The 17,949-nt window shown below is 39.2% G+C and overlaps 1 pseudogene; it reads right to left on the reverse strand.

Moving 5' to 3' along the window:
• Positions 1 to 313: 313 nt before the first annotated feature.
• LOC129361244 (abl interactor 2-like) overlaps positions 314 to 17,949 on the reverse strand; it is a 33,449-nt pseudogene continuing 15,813 nt past the window's right edge.

Raw genomic sequence — 17,949 nt, forward strand, 5'->3', positions numbered from 1 at the left:
TTCCTCTTTTTGTCCTGTCAAAATAAAATCTGGAAAACTAGAAGATGAATTAACTTCAAGATACTATCCCGTGGTGTACGTTTTTACACCAACATATACATTGGAAATAAATGTATGAAGTTGCACAATAGGACTTTACAAAGAAATAATAAAATTAAAAAAAATTATTTTATTATTAAGAATTTACCTGGTACACTCATGTGTTGTTCATATTCATGTTTGTTACCAGCTGATTACTTTTGTAGTAGAAAGTAATAAATAACAGTTTATTTTCTAACAGTAAATGTGCGAGAAAGAGACAAGAAACAAGGAAGGATGTTAAAACATTTATTAGTAATTTCCTTTTGTTTTCTGTCTTACAAAACAGTCATGTGCTCAGAGTTCAGGTTCCGTTTTGAAAGCAGAAAGCTCGTCCAGAGAACACGTTGCACTGGGAAGATGCAGGAACACCACGGAAAACACGTAACAAAGAACCCCCCCCAAAAAAACTCAACAAGGACTGAAGACATGAAGCAAAAATATAGATGTTTTTCATCTCAGTTCAAATTCAGTCTCCTACAAAAAATGAGTGCACAACAACAAAAAATATAATAATAATAATAATAATAATAATGATGATAAACTCCTCAAAAATGCTTCAAATCACAAATTAATTGTGCTTAGTGTTGATCCAAAAAATAACATACACAAGCTTAAATGTGATTATTGAGATCCTGGGAAACATTTCAAAGATAAAACATGTTTTGAGCATCAGATTTGTTGAAGGAGTCTGTACCGTTTCACGGTTAATTTCTCCGTCGGCATTTTCTTTAAAGGGATGCTGCAGCAAAAGCAAAGTTGCCAAGATGACGTATTGATTAGAAGCATAAACAAGCTCCTTCGTGATGTCACATTGTGCACAGATTTTCATAAATATTTCAAGTCATCTTTTCTAGTTCCTCTTTAAAATGCCTCTTGAAACACTGCACAGGAATATACTGTTTTTAAAAAAGGTCCAGCTTCACAAGTTTGGTTGTGATTCATACACAGATACCTGCATTCTCATCACGTCACACACAAACGTACATTTGGCACAAAATATCCGCCTGCATCTTTGACACGCTGCAAAGTCCAAACACTCCGCAGCGCTGTTAAAGGAAACAAAACACAGAACTGCACAAGAACAGAGCACTTCAGACGAAGAACCAGACAGTAAAACAGTAAAAAAGAAAATTAAAAAATCCACTACAAAGACAGATATTGTGAAAATAAAATAGTAAATACACGTGTCAGTTATATATATGTATATATATATCAGGCATGCAGGCAGTCACGCTGTAAACTTTAAAACTGGCGACAGGTTCAGAATCTCCACCTGGCAAATTGTTTGGGTTCACTTCACCACCACAGAGACAGTCTGAAACATGGACATCCATCACCAAAGATTTCTGATTTGCTGTTAGCCTGAGAGCGGTTTGCAATCTGGGCTTGCATGTTTTGATTTATTGCAATATAAAAAAAATTAAACGGCTGCTTTCTGCCTGTGCAATGTGTGAAGGTAAATGGGGGTTCTCCACTTTGAGTATTTTATTGTTTTAGTGCTTTTCTGCTTGAGTTTGTGTTGGTTTGTAGTGTGTGTGAGGAAACCTTGTTTTGTCACAAATGCACTACTTTTTTAAAAATCCATTCTGCCCCAAAACGCCGTCATAACCGTCAGTACTGAAAACCAGTGTTTTTAAAAGTGTGACCCGCCAGGGGGCGCTAAGGGAGCCTCAGACAGTTGGAGGGAAGATGAGGAAGAAAAAAAAATGGAATCCCAGACATGTTTGAATGAGGTTTTCTTTATGAAAGCTAATGTGTTTTTCAATCATTATTGAAAAATATAAGTTAAAATAACATCAGTTGAAGTCGAAAAAAAAATCATTTTGTCTGTGTTAAAATTCACTGGCTCAGTCGGTAAAATCTTCTCGATTCTAATAATCGCAAGACAGAAAGAACCCCGATAAAAATAGTCATTAAGTATCTTTTCTTTTGACCTTTGGCACTTACTCTCCTCATGGCAAAATGCAAATGAAAAAAAAAAAACAAACAAAAAAATAAACATATGGTAAAGTTACATTAGAAAGTTAATACTGAGGAAACAAAAATCTGACACAAACTAAACAGATTCTCACACACCTTCAAAAGGTCCAGCAAACAGTTGTGCTGCTTCAACCTCATCAGATTAAAGCGTTAAAAACTCTATGACCGAACAGGTGCAAACTTTTACTTTTAGGCCTAAATCGAGAAGGAAAAGTGCAGCAGGGAAAGTCGATAACACTTCACAATTACACGTTATGTTTTGTTTGACTATGAAGTCAAATCCAAACCAACTACAATGAGGTTTGTGGTTGAAATGTGACAAAATGCGAAAAAGGTCATGAATAATTGTGCAAGGCACAGTGTGCAACTTTTGGAAAGGCCAAGAAGATTTTTTTTTTTTGCCATGCGTATCTGTTCCAATAATTCTACACTGATTTATGACCAATATACGGGAAAATGTGGAAGAAAAAGAAGAGTTTTCTCAGGAGTATTTCCACACTGGCTTCTCGCTATCTTTTGTTACTGTGTGTCTGTATTTGTGGTAAGAACGAATGAAGAACTAGCATTCTGATGAATGGATTTACTCACAGCTAAAACATGTTGTGTATTAGCAAGTTATTAACTTATTAGTAAAACATGACCAGCCTCGTGTGCAGATCACCTGAAATTCACCGGAGATAAATGGAGTGCATTTTGAAGATAATCTGGGAGATTAAAACACTTTGTAACAAGCCAACGAAAACAATAAATAATCAGATTATCCAACTGAATTGAATAGTTTGAACCTAAAGGAGAAACATATAAAAAGCCGGCCAAAGTTCACCTTTACTGCTCAAAGGAAGTGAGTCGCAGATTAAATAAACTCCACCTATGAGCGAGACCCAGGCGGTTTCAGTCGGCGTAGTGCATGATGGACTCGACATAGTTTCCTGGGAAGAGGCCGGTGGTGGCGTTCATCACCCCTTCGAACCATCCATCCTCGTTCTTTTTGACAACGTAAATGATCGCTCCTTCCTGAAAGGAAAGCTCGTCCTCCTTGTCTGCGGTGTAATCATACACAGCCACCACTGGAGGGCGATACAAAAAAAAGGTCAAGTAAATATATTTTGTACTGTGGCAGCAGCTGCTTTCTGTTACAAATCTGTGGGAAACTTAGTCAATATTCCGTTAAAGTTGTAAAAAAAAAACAATTATGCAATTGTGGTGTTTCCGTTAAATAAGAAACTCAAATAAAATCACACTTTAATAAGCTTGTTCACATGTTACAGTAAGTTATTAAAAAAACATGTGCGCAATCATCCTCCTATCACTTCCTGTTGACGTCATTTTCACCGGTAGTAACATCAGATGGTTGATTACGACACTTATGTGATGCAAATAAATTGTTCCTATTGTAGTTTTGTGAAATTTCAATAGCACAAAAACCTTGTCCCGAAAAACGAGATATTTCGAAATTGCTGTGTTTCCATAAAGTAAATTTATATTCAAAATTCCGCTTTGTACAATTAAATGGTCAATGGGAACGCAGCTAATTGCAGTTTGACAAAATACACTAATTTTGATACGGTGAACAAACCGCGTCATCCTTGTGCAAGAACTTTGTATTGGAAAACTGTCATTTTTTTAAATTGACATGTTTCCACTAAGTCAATTTCTTTTCATAATTCCATTTTGCGCAGTCATATGATCAACGGAAATGAAGCTACTGTTGGTAAAAAAAAAAAGCTGCTTGTGTTCAATCCACTTTGTTAAAAATAATCCTGAAGAAGAATAAAACAATTGTAATGATGGTAAAAGTGTAATCTTGCTGTAAAACGGGATTTATGGCTGATGTGACTAAATAGTCCCAACAGGTATGAAATCCAAAAACTGAGGATTTCTGTCTCATACCTTTCTCCAGGTAGCTTCTGGGGGCCCACGGCGGGTCCTCTTCGGCGTACGGATCGCTGTACTCCACTACTTTAGAGTCTTCCTCACCAAGTCCGTCCTCTAAAGGTTTCGGGGTGGACGGAGTCTCATCAGGCCCTGAAGGGGTGTCTGCTAAAGGTTGAGGAGGAGGAGCCTCTGTAACTGTTGGTGAAGGGATGTTTTAGGGATGTTTTAGCGAATAAATGATCAACCATCAGCATCAGTGAACAAACACATTCATGTTGGTTTGTTTGTGAAACGACCAAAACTCAACAGGGACTGTTAGACTCACTGGATTCTTGAACTCGAGCAACGAAACCCATCAGAGGCAGCTGAGGGGTGAACTGCAGGAGCGATGGAGGCGGAGGCGAGGCTGCAAACACACAGGAGTCGACCAGGACTTCAAACAACCAGTGTAAAATTGCTGAGAAGATCCAGCATACATTTGTAAATAAGACAAAATATCCTTTAAAATCGTAATTCTGACTGTTAGACAAAAGTTAGAATCTCAGAAACCACCCCTCGGGTTCAGAATCCAATATGTGCACATAAAAACTAGTTACATTTGTATATATCGCAGTATTTAATAGCACTCCTGACAGTTTGTACTCTTGAAAATGTCCCTTTAGTATTTACAAGCTAAACTGGTAAAAGGTTGACACCAAAACACATAACCTGTACTTTTCTAACGTCAACTAGAAAACTCTCGACTCTAGAGTGCTGTCATTCCCAAATCTGAGCTCTGACTTTATCATACAAATCACCTCTACGCTAAAATCAGAAATTTCTCATTGACTTTTATGTTTATACTATTGAAATCAGAAGTTTACATGCACCTTTCAAACTAACCAAAAGCAAGAGACGTTTGGTTTAACCTCAGACAATGAGGGAAAAAATGGTGTGTGTCTTTTTAGTACGTGTATGTAAACTTCTGGTTTCACCTGTAATTGTGTTCCAAAACAGACTTCTGCTTTATCAGGACTTAATTTCTACAGAATCAGTGTTTATAAACTGCTGCCAAAACGAGGTTTCAAAGACATCCTTCTGTCATATTTTCAGCAATTAGTAAACTTGAGTGTTGAAAGGCTAACCTGGGCTCTGGTTGTAGTAGGGTCCTCCATTGACGTGGTTGGTTATCGGCTGACCAGTCACAGAAGGGGGTCGGCGGTATGGAAGTGACCCCCCAACCTGTGGGGTCTGTTGTCGAGGTTGGGGCCGGTTCATGCTGTAGAATTGGGGGACGAAGGGACCTGACGCACCAGAGAGGAACTCTGTTACAAATCTTAAGAAATGTTGATGTAAACTTTCATTTCTTGCTTGTTTAAAAGGAACCTGGAGTGGATTGAACAAGCTTTGTCTCCCTCTGCTGGCAGTGAAAGCAACTACACACAGTTGTTATCCAAAGATCTTTGGAAAGTTTGTGAGGAGGAAAAAGGCAACCAAGGGGTCACATTTTATCAGCTCTCTTTCTTAAGGAAAATGGATGTGAAGAGAATAAACTAAGGGTGCATTCAGACCAACCCTGAATGCAGGTCCGCTTTTATCGAACTCTTGTTTGTTCGTCTAGAAAGTCCAGTTCGTTTGTGAACGCACATTTAAACTCTAATGTGGTCTCGGTTCGGTTGACGTGAACTCTGGTACGGTGCAAATGCCAAGCGAACCGGAGATAACTCCAAGAGCAAGAAGTGGACTAAAAGGCAGGGCATTCTGGGTAAATAAAACCAAAACAAAGGTGTGAGTCTCGTGCCAGCAGGTGAATGGTTTGTGATCTTTTGAAACGACAAAAGAGACCACTCCATTTTTGTCAACATTTTACAAAAGAAGGAAGTTGCACTCCACTCGTGTTGTTTCCTTCAGTGGTTCTCGGTGCAGCGCCCCCCACTGGTGGAGAGGCTAACAGGTTTTTCAACAGGTTTGACATCTAAAAATGTAACAAATGTTGCAATTTTGGTGCCCAAATGAACCAAGTCTACTGGACTCAGGTATTAAAACACCTTTTTAAAAAAACTTGGGTTTGAGTCGCTGAAGTGTTCTGGGACAAACTCACCTTCAGCAGGTGAAGAAGAGGTGGAGAGTGAAGGAGGAGGAGGAGGAGCAGGAAGAGGAAGAGAAGACATTTGGGACTGGCCTTCAGAGGTGCTGGGAGAAGGGTTAGGAGGCGGGGAGGTGTTGGTGTTCGGTACGTTTGTTTGGGAGTTCGTGTGAGGAGACGGGTCGGCTTGGTGTGCGGGTGAGTTTGGTGGTAGGGGTGCGTTAGGCTGAGTTAAGGTGGCAGTGGAGGAGGAAGAGGAGAAAGAGGAAGGAGTCGGCGAGGGAGAAGGGGAGGAGTTTGGAGCTGTGGACGAAGAGCTGGACGGTCCAGCAGTCGGGGAGACTTGGGGAAGACGAGAAGGAAGAGAAAGAGGAGCTAGTTAGGAAGGAAGGTTAAAGCAGGGAATGAGGGAAGAATAAAGACAAGGTGTCTGTAGGTTTCACCAACTCAAATTTACGACTTTTTAATACCATTATGAATGTAATTTAAGAACTGCATCTCCACAGAAGAGTACAAACTTTGTCCAACCAACTGGTGATTCATTAATAGTGCCCCATGATAGATGCAAAGAAGCTAGCTTGCTAGCTATCTAGCAAGCAAAGGTATGTTAGAAGTGATTTAGTATTACAATGCAATGATATCTGAGAGTGACTTAGACTTTGCCTGACAGAAAAGACTATGAGGGGGAAAAACATAAAATATACAGGATTAAATAGTCCTGTCATGACAAAATTTAAGACCTGTTATTATGGACAATGATGTTGCTGCAGGACCTGTTCAGTAGCACAGCTGCAGCTGCAGCGTATGCATACGATGCATACGATTTAGCACCAAATCGTATGCATTGATTCTCCGCAAACATCCTGCAGCTACAAAACCTGTAGAAGTATTACACAGAGAAACCCATTTGTGTGTCTTTAAGGATAAAGATTTAGTGGATGCAAAGTGGGTGTGGGCAGAAGGGCAAAGATCATTTCTTATTGCTGTTCTCCATGTAGAATTGAGCTGCCAGTGACCCTTAGGGGACAGTAGAGCCCCATCTCAGCTGGTTGGATACTTCTTCTAGGTAGGACAGAATTAAAGAATTTCCATCTTTGATTATTTCTCCGTTGAAAGATTTATTCTTTGGTTTGGTGTTATTTTATTGAGTTTTCTTTGAAGAAAAGAAAGCTAATTATTTTGTTTAATTATTTAAACAGTTAGTCTGGGAAAAACTGACTGTTTAGTTTAGAATTCAAACAAAGAAGCGCAACAAAATCATACACTTCATAACAGTTTTTGGGGTGTGGGAGCTAAAACTGCCACTTCACGAGTTCTGGGGGGAACATATTTACAAACTTTTTTTTAATCTTAAATGCAAAATGTATATATTTGTATAGTAATGGCTTAATTGCTGCTTTGAGTATGTTATTCTTCCAGAAAATAGCCTTTTTTAAGCCTACTCTAGATTAATCCGTTACTAAATTATTTGACAGTTATTTTATTAATCGTTTTAGCGCGACCAATCCGATTAATCGTTTCAGCCACACATCGTCCCCTGCAGCTGTGACATTAAGCAGGTGTCCTGTTACCTGGGAAAGTGGAGGGGGGACGGCGTTGGCACGGCGATGGGAACGCCCACGCTGCCACTGCCGCTGTTCTCCCTGCTGCTGCTGCGACTGCTGCTGCTGGGTGACTGCCTCCGCTGCTGCCACTGCGCGCACACACACGCACGCACGCACGCACACACACACACACACACAAACAAAGGAAGATCAGTGCTGTGGAGACAGGTGTTCCAGCTGCAGGTTGGGCAAAATACATGAAACTAATCCACATTTGAACTGGAATCAAAATTTTTGCTTGTTAAAAACTGCTAAACGTTTTTAGCGACATGAAGCTTTTCAAAAAAGTTTGCAGACAGGAACAGGACATAAAATAGTGAAAACTGCACGTCCTTAGACGGTTGGCATGGCGATGGAGACGGGACGACAAACAGAAGTCTGTAAAGAGGAAGTCCAGCGAACAGCAGTAGCAGGTTCAGGTTAATGGCAGCAAACGAAGACATGAATAAACAAGCAGACAAGAACATGCAATCTGATTGGTTCAAAGCTGGAGGATGAAAGAATGTGTTGATCGTATGGGAAAAAGAGCTGACAACTATTTACATCTAATAAATATAAAAAGGAAGAAAATAACCAAAGCATCAGATGAAAAGTACTTTTACACTAACATGCACCTTGTCAAACTTGGCAAGTTTTATTTTTTATATGTTCTCAAACCACTGCATTGTAATGTGGTGTAAACTCTTTACCAAACATATAATAAAATAATCTAACAATTAACAGACGTAAAGTCCTTTAAATTCCAAAGGGAAATGAAATATTGTCATAGCTCATATCAAAGTATCTTGAAAGAGTTGCTATGACTCTCCAGTAGGACTAAAGACTTTTGTTTTATGTTGGAGGCAAAACTTTCTGCTTTGTTAGAAATGACCATGTTAGAGCATCAGGACAAGCCCAGCAGATAACACTACCGTTCAAACAAGTGCTGGCTAAGACAAAAAAAAAAACACATTTCCATTTGAGTCTCAAATTCCAGGGGAAGTTTCTTTGAATTCTTTTAGCCTTGAACTTGGAAACTTGTACTTATGAGTGAGAGGAATTGCACAAATAAAACCCCCATAATTCATCCAGACGTGTCGTTCAAAAGGATTACGATGTAAAAACACGACAAACTGAAAAGAATCCAAGTCTTTGTGGTACTTACTGCAACACAATTCACTGGCTTAAAATAAAGAAAAGCATAACACTTCTCTATTACTAATGAACCACAAAAGTGCCAGAAATATAATAATTGTTTTCATTTTCACAACTGCTTCCAAAATCAAGGCACTTCTTTTCTGCGGTAACCATAAAGGACTGAACAAAATGTTTCCTGCTGGAATTGAGAAAACAATCAATGAGATCTAACAAATGCACGAAGGAAGATGAAACAAAGAAAATCAGTTAGTCGGATGTAAGCAGACAGTTAGCACAATGTGACATTTAAACAAAAAGAAAAAACTTTGCACATAAAAAGCCAGAAGCAAAAGCAGTAGAGTGAACAGCAGCAGGTTTTAGACAAGCCAAGAAGCAAGCCATGGCACAGAGTGATGAAACCAAGCCGAAAGCAAAATCCCACAGGAAGACGGAGAAGTCATGAGCAAAGATTAAGTGAAAATTCACAGGAGTCTCAAGGTTTTCTGTAAAATGTCTCAGGGTCAGATTCTAAATGTGGATGAATAATTATCTTTCCTGGATCTGTCCACATGTTAGCGTTATTTGTTTCAGCCACTTACAAACAGATTATAACTGCGGTGGCCACAAAGTAGTGATAAACTGCGTCCAAAACAATGTGAATATCTTAAATTCAAATGTTTGCTCATGTTCAGTAAAAGTGGTAACTTGGTAGAATAGCTGTAAATGGAGGCACTGAGGCCTAAAAACATGAAAGGTGCTAAGATGAACTAAAAGGCAACATTTAGTCTCAGCTGAAGCAGAAAGTTATCAAACGTTTTATTCAACACATGCCAGTTTAGTTTGGGAATATTGCACCAGCTTAAAGTGCATTGGAATTTTCTGCAGTTTTCTGGCCGATTGTTGATTACCGATCTTTAAGAAGTCTGACCTGCCGCTTCCAATTTAGTTCAACACCTATGTCTTTTGTCTGAAAATACACTAAATATAGCAACACAATTGCTGAGTTGGCCAGTGGGTGACTGTCATTAACAGAGGTTGATTTATCGGCCGGCCGATTTATCAGTCCAACAATAATCGTAATAAATGAGCTGAATCAGCGATTATGTTCACACCCCAAGAAACTGAATTATAGGCTTTCATTAGCAAAAAGCCAAAATCATCAAAAGTTAACATAAATAGTTGCTTGAAGTATTTCCTCTGTGTGTAATGTATGTAAAATAAATTTAAGAAATAAATGTACTTTTGAGGATGTGTTAACTTATGAAGTTACTTCAAAATACTGCAAGTCACTTTTATGACTAAAATAAATTCTGCTTAAAATAAAAGCACCATAATCTGTGATTTAAACCACCTCTAAAGCTCTGCTTCCAAACTGAACGTGACTGTGTTGAACATCAGGAATTTTTGAGTTGAAGAACAATGGGATTAGTAGAGCAAGAGCAGAGGAAGTAAATCGGAAACGCAGTTCTTTCAGTCACGTCTGAACTCTGACCCGACTACCTGTACGTGCGGGGTCGCTGGTTCAGGGTGGCGGTGCGGACCGGACTCGGAAGCTGTCCAGCACCCGAATTGTTTCTCGTCGGGCTGGAGGCATAATCATTGGGCACGACGGGAGGGCGTACCGGCTCCAGTGTCCTGTAGGGGGAGTTCTTGTGCCTGTGCGTGCAAGACGTAAAGGTGAGGAAGAGGTTCGCACAGGAGCGCAGACCTGCGGCGTTGGTCATCTGTCCCACTGTGTCACACTCATTTTTATTTTGGGCCATGTCAAGATCATGAATGTTCTTAAAGGGCCGGTGGTGCCAAAGTGTACTGATAAAACCCATCAACAAACTGTTAAAATATTAATATATAGCTATAAGTTCAATAAGTACTCCTTAAAATTAGATACTATCAAACATCACATCGATCAGTCCTTTCAGAATTTCATGATTGTTTGGTGATACTGCTGTTTACAAACAATTATGCAATAGTGTGAAAAACTGCACAGATGTTGAATTTGTGTGAATTTTCAAGGAATTGCAAAAAAAAAAAAAAAAAAAAAACAAAACAAAAAACAACAACAAAAAAACGGTGGGATTGATTGATACAATTAGGGACTGTGGAGGGCCACACATAAAGCTTCGGCGGGTCGGATTTGGCCCCCGGGCCTTGAGTTTGACACCAACATATTCTGTTAAGGAGCCACAAGGGGCACTGCACACCTTTTTTTTACCCTTAAGAAGTTCTAGTAAGTGGTTAGCTCTAACGACAGCTCCTACTGTTTAATAGTCGTGGTAAGAAAACTACAGCAGAGTGACACTGGCTCCCTCTTGCTGTAAAAGAAAAGTCAAGCCAACTTTAAAGGTCAGGATGTATTTTTAGACAATTACTCCTGCAGCTCAGCAAAACTGTAGAAATGTAGGACATAAAAGCGGAACAAAAAGACTCCACAGTTTAATGATACATTCACAATAAAAACCAATCTTCCACGTTGAACCCCTCCAAAAAAAATCAAAGTTAGGTATTAATATAAACACAGAAAGCACAATTAAAAATGAAAAAGAAAACAATTTTAAGACTTAATGAGCACAGAGTCTGTTAAAAACTCTGCACCCACGGTTGAACAAACATGAGGCCAAACAAAGGGAGTCATTGTTAGCCGAAGTAAAAGCTGGTGATGAATGGAGCGTTTCTCAGGCAGGATAAGAAACATCTATTTGCTACAATGCTGAAGCAGCCATGTGGGTGTCTCTATTCTAGATCTCCCGAGCTCACCAAGTTTTTTTAATCCCGGCTGAATGCCGCTTTTTCACTGGAACAGAACGCGTGCAGAATGTACAAAAATGACTCAACGTTCCTCTCGGTAGTTAGTTAATGCAGGGAAGAAAAAGAAAAGAAAAGTGTGTGTGCTGTCAGAAGGAGCGGTTTGTCGGCAGCGTGTCACCGACTTTCTGCTGTGCGTTTTGTCCGCTCCCGCCGGCCTGTGGAGCGGACAGAGAGGCAGACCCGTTGGCCCGGTTCTGACCAACCGCTGAGCTGCTTCTGTCCGCCGCGCTGAGAAACCGCACTTTGGATCAAATAGTGCAGATGGAGAGGTGTTGATGGAAAGAAAGCTGGAGATTATCTACTACTTTTCACAATAAAGCACCAACACAACCTTTAATGGGGTGTATTGTTTTAAAGGTTCTGTCATTATGCTATTATTTAACCACTAACGCTGCCGATTGAGGGTGAAACAGCCGGTTGATCAGCGGGTTGCAGGAAACTGGAAGGGACATAGAGAGACAAGAGGAGACGCCTGCTGACTCTGGCAGCTCAACCTTCCTAGCTCCATATGTATACAGTTTTTTACACCTCCGTATTACAATCACAACCTTTAAAACTGCGGTATGTAATATTTGGTGGAGCTCTCACTAAAAATCAAGCTCCTTCTGCTTTCTCCTTGTTGTTCTAATGCCATCTGCAGAAATCCAATGCAAACAATCAGAAACAACCAATCAAAGTCAGAAGGAGGGTCTTAGCCCTGTCAATCAACATGTGTACACACTGCTAAATGTGCTAATGATGGGGAAACAACTTTACATTTTAGGAAAACTGTTTATCTGTCGTCATCAGTGGTCATGCTAACTAATCTTAGCATTCTGCTCTGTGGAACAGAGAGAATGGGAGAGGGTGTTAGCAGGGCATACACAGGCATACTTGGCGGCGCTAAGACCCTTCTGCTGTCTCTGATTGGTTGTTTTTCACTAGGAGTGGTGCATTTCTGTAGATGGCAGTAGAACTGCAGGGAGCTTGATTTTTTTCACAGAAAATCTGTCTGATGTTCTACTGTGTCACAGTTTTAACAAATATGTAAAAAGAAAACAAACATATTATTATATTTTTATAAAAGTTACATACTCTAGCTTTAATGAAAAAAAACAATGTATAGCTTAAGAAATATTTTACATATTAAAATAGGAAAACTGAGGTATACATTTGTGTTTAACCCTCTCTGATCTGATAAATAAAGTTCAATGAACCCAACTGGCTTTAGAAATCTAAAAATACAGCCAGAGCTGCAAAAGAATCTCTTAAAATGTTGGATGGATCATTTTTCAGGGCCCTGCTGATGAAACATGCTGGTTTAAACGCCCACCAGACACCGTTGTTTCATAGAACATAATTGTGGTGTACTTTTTGATGCCCGTCAAACAATACAACAATGTGCATCTCTATCTAGCTTAGTAGCCTGACTGTCAGTGAGAACATACAGAAACAAAGGACCTGAAGGAGGATGGTAACATAAAAAAAGACAGATAGTGAGAAAAATGTCAAAGGCTTGACTTTTGTATTTTAGCTGCCAATTGTTTGTTTTCAGCACTTTGTCTCTACAATTCCTAAATGAAGAGTGTCCCAATTGGTATATGAATCATATATTGAGTCTGGGTGACAGTATGATGAAATGCGACACTGAAAGACTCACCAAAATCCGGCTTTTGCTCAAATGTTTGAGGTTTGGACTATTTCAGAAGAGGAAAATGAGACTTTCTTTTTGTGTCCTCGGTCAGAGCAGCGGTTAGCTTGGAAGAGTCAACAATTATATCCGCTTTTAACGTGACAGACGCAGAAGAAAGTGACGTGCATAAAAGAAGAGGAAACAACTGTAGGATATAATACAATTATAGTGTAGGAGAAAGGGAGTAAAATACAGGTAGAGAAAAGAAGACCAAAAGACGAATAAACAGCTTGGTGACCCAGATGTTTAAGGGCAAAGAACACAACAAGCTCTCCCAACAGATGATGTTATTCCTCACAGCGCTGCGTTTCAGTGTGTGGGTGTGTGTGATTTCCCTCTGCCATCTCAAATCTGTAATAACCTCGTCACAGGACCCTCGTCTTTTCACAAGAGATTTAAATATGCGCAAGCTGCAGCCTGTTTCTAAGAGATTTCCACAGAGAAGTTGACCGTCTCATCTAACATTAACCTTGTTGTCTTCCAGGGCACAAAAAGAGTCACAAAGTTGAATAATTTACAGAAAAGTATGAAAATTACATTGGATGAGAGTAATCAAAGTGAAAGTAGGTGTACATACCCCAAGATTCCTTTTCCTGCCCTTGGAGGGCTGGGTGGTTTCTGGGTCGGGGGGTTAGTCCGGGACAGGCCTCCTCCAAGTTTCAGACTCTGCTGGCCATTTACCTGAGAAACAAACACGCTCACTATCAAAACTACTTAGTTTGGACATAATCAATCAAAAACACCAACTTGACTGGAATCTCTCATTTACATAATGTAGATTTGAGGCAAAGCATTATCACCGACATTTCATGTTCCTTAGAAAATAAAAGTATGAGGAAGAATTTTCTTCCTCATGTTTTCTGCATCTTTCTTGTTCCCACTCTTCTACCAAGGCCAGATTTTGCGAGAGGATGACTAACAATTAGCTGTGGACCTCTGCAGCTTCTGCAAAGTTATAATTGGCTGCTTCTCAGTCTATTTGCCTAGGCCAGGGTTTGGCAACCCAACATTTTGAAAGAACTATTTTGGACCCAAAAGTGTTTTGTTTATTTTGTAAAACTGCTTTGGAAAAACTTTTTTTCATATCACACAATTCAGCAACAGCTGGCTGTTACTGCTGGAGAAAACGACAAAGAAGACAACAGGAAGTAGTAGGAGGATGATGGTGGAACATTATTTTTAATGACTTATCATGTGAACAATCTTATTCACACTTCATTTTAATTTAATTTCTTGTTTATTGGAAACACAGCAATTGGGAAATTGTTTAGTTTTTCTACATGAGTCTTTCAAGTTTTTGCCAGCATAGTAAAATTTCTCAGTTGACACGAGGGACAAAAGGACAGTAAAGATGGAAAATACTACAAGAGGAAGAATCTCAACATCCATATTTGTATACCGGTTAAAATAAAACACGCGTGGAATAGATGTAAAAAATCTACAATTTGTTCTGCCTGACCATCAGACATACATTATGGAGTACAAAAAAGCAGCACTTCTTCCTTTTTGCTTTCAATCATCGCCTGGTAAGACACATCAGATGCATTCGCTCTGTACTATGTGTAGGTGTGTTGTAGATTCTTACCTTGAACCTCATCAACCACTTAACACATCAGTGACAGCAGATGGAACAGGAGGAAAAGGAAACAGAAGACATTTTTATCTAAAGGTTAGGCAGAGTGCAACTGCATCATGCAAATACGGTCAATCGTTAAGAGCAGCAGACAGAAAATGCAAGGCAGAAAGAGAGCTTCAGATAAACACCGGCTGAGATAGAGACACAGAAACACAGATCAGGATGCTTTAGTTTGGTTGTAGTTTGTGATGCAGTGATACTGAAGTGTGCAACTAAATAAATCATTTTGAAAACAGAGACAAATAAATAAAACTACAGCCCAAGGGAATACTTTTTATAACTTGTGACACAGTAGGATGATGACAGTATGGTTCTCTGCCCAGGGTGACACTGTACCAGTGGGTGGCAGAAACACTTAAGAAAAAAGATATGAGCTGTACACAAAACAAACTGAACTTCAGACAGTTATGAACAAAAATATCCTGGCTTTGATTGAAACCGTTTCAGAAAAGTAAAACGGTTTCTCTGTCTTGCATCTCACTTTTTAAAGCCTGAGTTTCAGTTTCATTCACAAAAAAAAAATTTGAAAAATTTGAAATTAAAAACACTGTGAAAATGTTCTATCTTGAGATTTACGCTAATTTTCCCAAGGCAGATGGAGAAAAAGAGTGAATCCTGATCTTGAGAAACCCTTTCAAAAGTTTGCAAAATGCTGGATTACTTTTGTGAAAGGTCAAGCAAAAGTTTAGCAGGATACTACTTATATATACTAAAATCATGCAAGAGGTTTACAAACTCCTGAATTAATTTTGAGGGATCACGTAAAACTTTTCCGCTTTCATGCAAAGATGCCAAATTACTTTTGCGAGATCACCCAAAAGGTTTGCAAGATCCTGAATAGCTTTAGCAACATCACCTAACAGATTTTGCAAGATCGTGTTAAAGTTTTACAATTTCTCTCAAAGATTAAAAAAATTACTTTGTGGGATCAGATAAAAGTTTTGCGAGATCCCAAACTACTTTTGCAATTTCACAAAAAAGTTCTGCAAAGTCTTGAATTACTTTTATGTGATCACACAAAAGCTTTACAAAATTCCAAATTACTCTTGTGAAATCCTAAACTTCTTCTACATATTTAAGGCTTAATTCTGACCCATAAACACCATAGGATGGAGGACATGCACCTATAAGGCAGACTTAGAGATTTTTAGTTTGTGTTTGTACTTATTTAAAAACAAATTGAATCAATGCTCGACAGAAGACATAATTTAGATACAAGTGAGATGATCTGAAGAGAGTTCTTAGCACACGGGGACACATTTAAATCAAATCCTACGATCTGTGTTGCATTTCCACATCGATATGTTTCCCCAGCAGCTCATTTCCAGTTTATGACCAGCGGCCTTTACTCACAGAGGAACTACACACACTTTTTGAGTAGGGTTAGTTACATAGCGAGTTACAGAAACTCCACAAATATGATCATTCCACCAAAAAATTTTTTCATTTCAAACATTTTAAAGGATCTCGCAAAAGTAAGTCGGAATATTTTTTTTCCCCTCCACATCCCTTAAGGAGCTCTGAAACTTTCCTATCATGTTCTCAAATGAAAAAAGACAAACAAAACAATACAATAACTTTCAATTAGTTTTTTTTTTTTTTTTTTGAATTTCAGAGTAACGTTAACATGCTGGCACCGTCACAGAATTTTACGGCCTGCCACAACATTAATTACATGAGCAATCGCCGTTTTTAACTCGTTTTTGCCACCGACCTTGACTCCATGTCCAGTGTCATCCAGCACGCTGTAGTCAATGGGCTTCCTGATGTAGCGCACGGGCCTCTCCAGACTGGCTGGGGCAATGATTTTATGGGAGCGGGATGTGTTTTTGTTGGTGGTCAGTATGCCAATCTCACGCCTCGCCACCTTCTCCTTGTGGATGTCGACTGTCTGCAAGGAGGAACAAAGAGTCGATAGTTGGACTTCTTTGATCAAATGATGCTTAAAGATTACATATCGTCTCAACAGATAGTGCCATATACGCACAAACCTTGTGTGTATAAGTTGTAATAACTGTGGTTACTACTTCAAAACAATGACAGAACCCAAAGTAATTTTTTTTTTCCAAGTTGAACTCAATATTTCTTTCTCTCAGAAAGGCAGTTTGCCTTCAAATCTTCCCTTGGAATCACTGATTCCCTCATTTCCTCACCGGCTGTTAAAAACCCAGAGTGCTCAGTGTGAGAATGAAATTCTCACTGCTCTGTGTTCTCACACTCTGGATATTTTTGGAGAAGTCCTAACATGGATGACAGTCTGCCTGTGGAGCTGGGGAGTCAGTAGAAGAAGGATACTTTACTCTGGTTATCAAGTGAAATTATTTACAGAAAGCAGGATCCATGTGTGCACCATGTGCGGGTGGATCACTGTGTAGGGTTGGCCTGTTGAGAGCACATGAAACAAGAAAGTACTTCTTAATATAGAATGATTAGAGGCTGGCTGTGTACAAGTTCACAGCAGCCATTCTTGCTCAAGGAAGAGTCACATTTGTTTTGGCATCGCACGTCATGACGGAGATTTTTACAAGTTTGACAACAACAAAAAAAACTGAATATAACTTCAGATTTTTGTATAACTTTTCTTGAGGTTAACTTAGAAAGTGAGATATTATTGGTAGTGTTAATTTTCTAAACTACAGAAAAATTATTGTTCGGGAATCTCAACTGTGAAAAATTGGACTGATGTTGATATCTGATAGTGATACTGCTGTTATGTTAGATTTACCAATGTTTTATTTTCGCTGAAATTTTTTATCTGATTACTTGATTTATCATAAGAATAATCGATAGATTACACGATTACTGAAATATTTGTTTACAACAGTCCTAATGGACAATTATTGACATCCTATTATTCAGAAGAGCTTTATGACCAACAGCAAGGCAACCAGCTGACCTTACTGACCGGGTTCATAACCCGGTGTACTATTTGCAGCTGAAACCACACTTGTACCATCAAGGAAGAGACTGCTGTGTTTTTGTTTTTGACCTACTAGCGAAATTGGTAGTTGACATCTTTCTGTTTTGGTGAGCAAGCAGAAGGACCTGCATTGTGTGGCCTATGAGAGTTAGAGACCCGAGTAACAAGGTGAAGACAACACAGCAGTTTGTCACC

Source organism: Poeciliopsis prolifica, unplaced genomic scaffold, assembly GCF_027474105.1.
Source record: "Poeciliopsis prolifica strain line A6 unplaced genomic scaffold, Auburn_PproV2 SCAFFOLD007, whole genome shotgun sequence".
Lineage (NCBI taxonomy): Eukaryota > Metazoa > Chordata > Actinopteri > Cyprinodontiformes > Poeciliidae > Poeciliopsis > Poeciliopsis prolifica.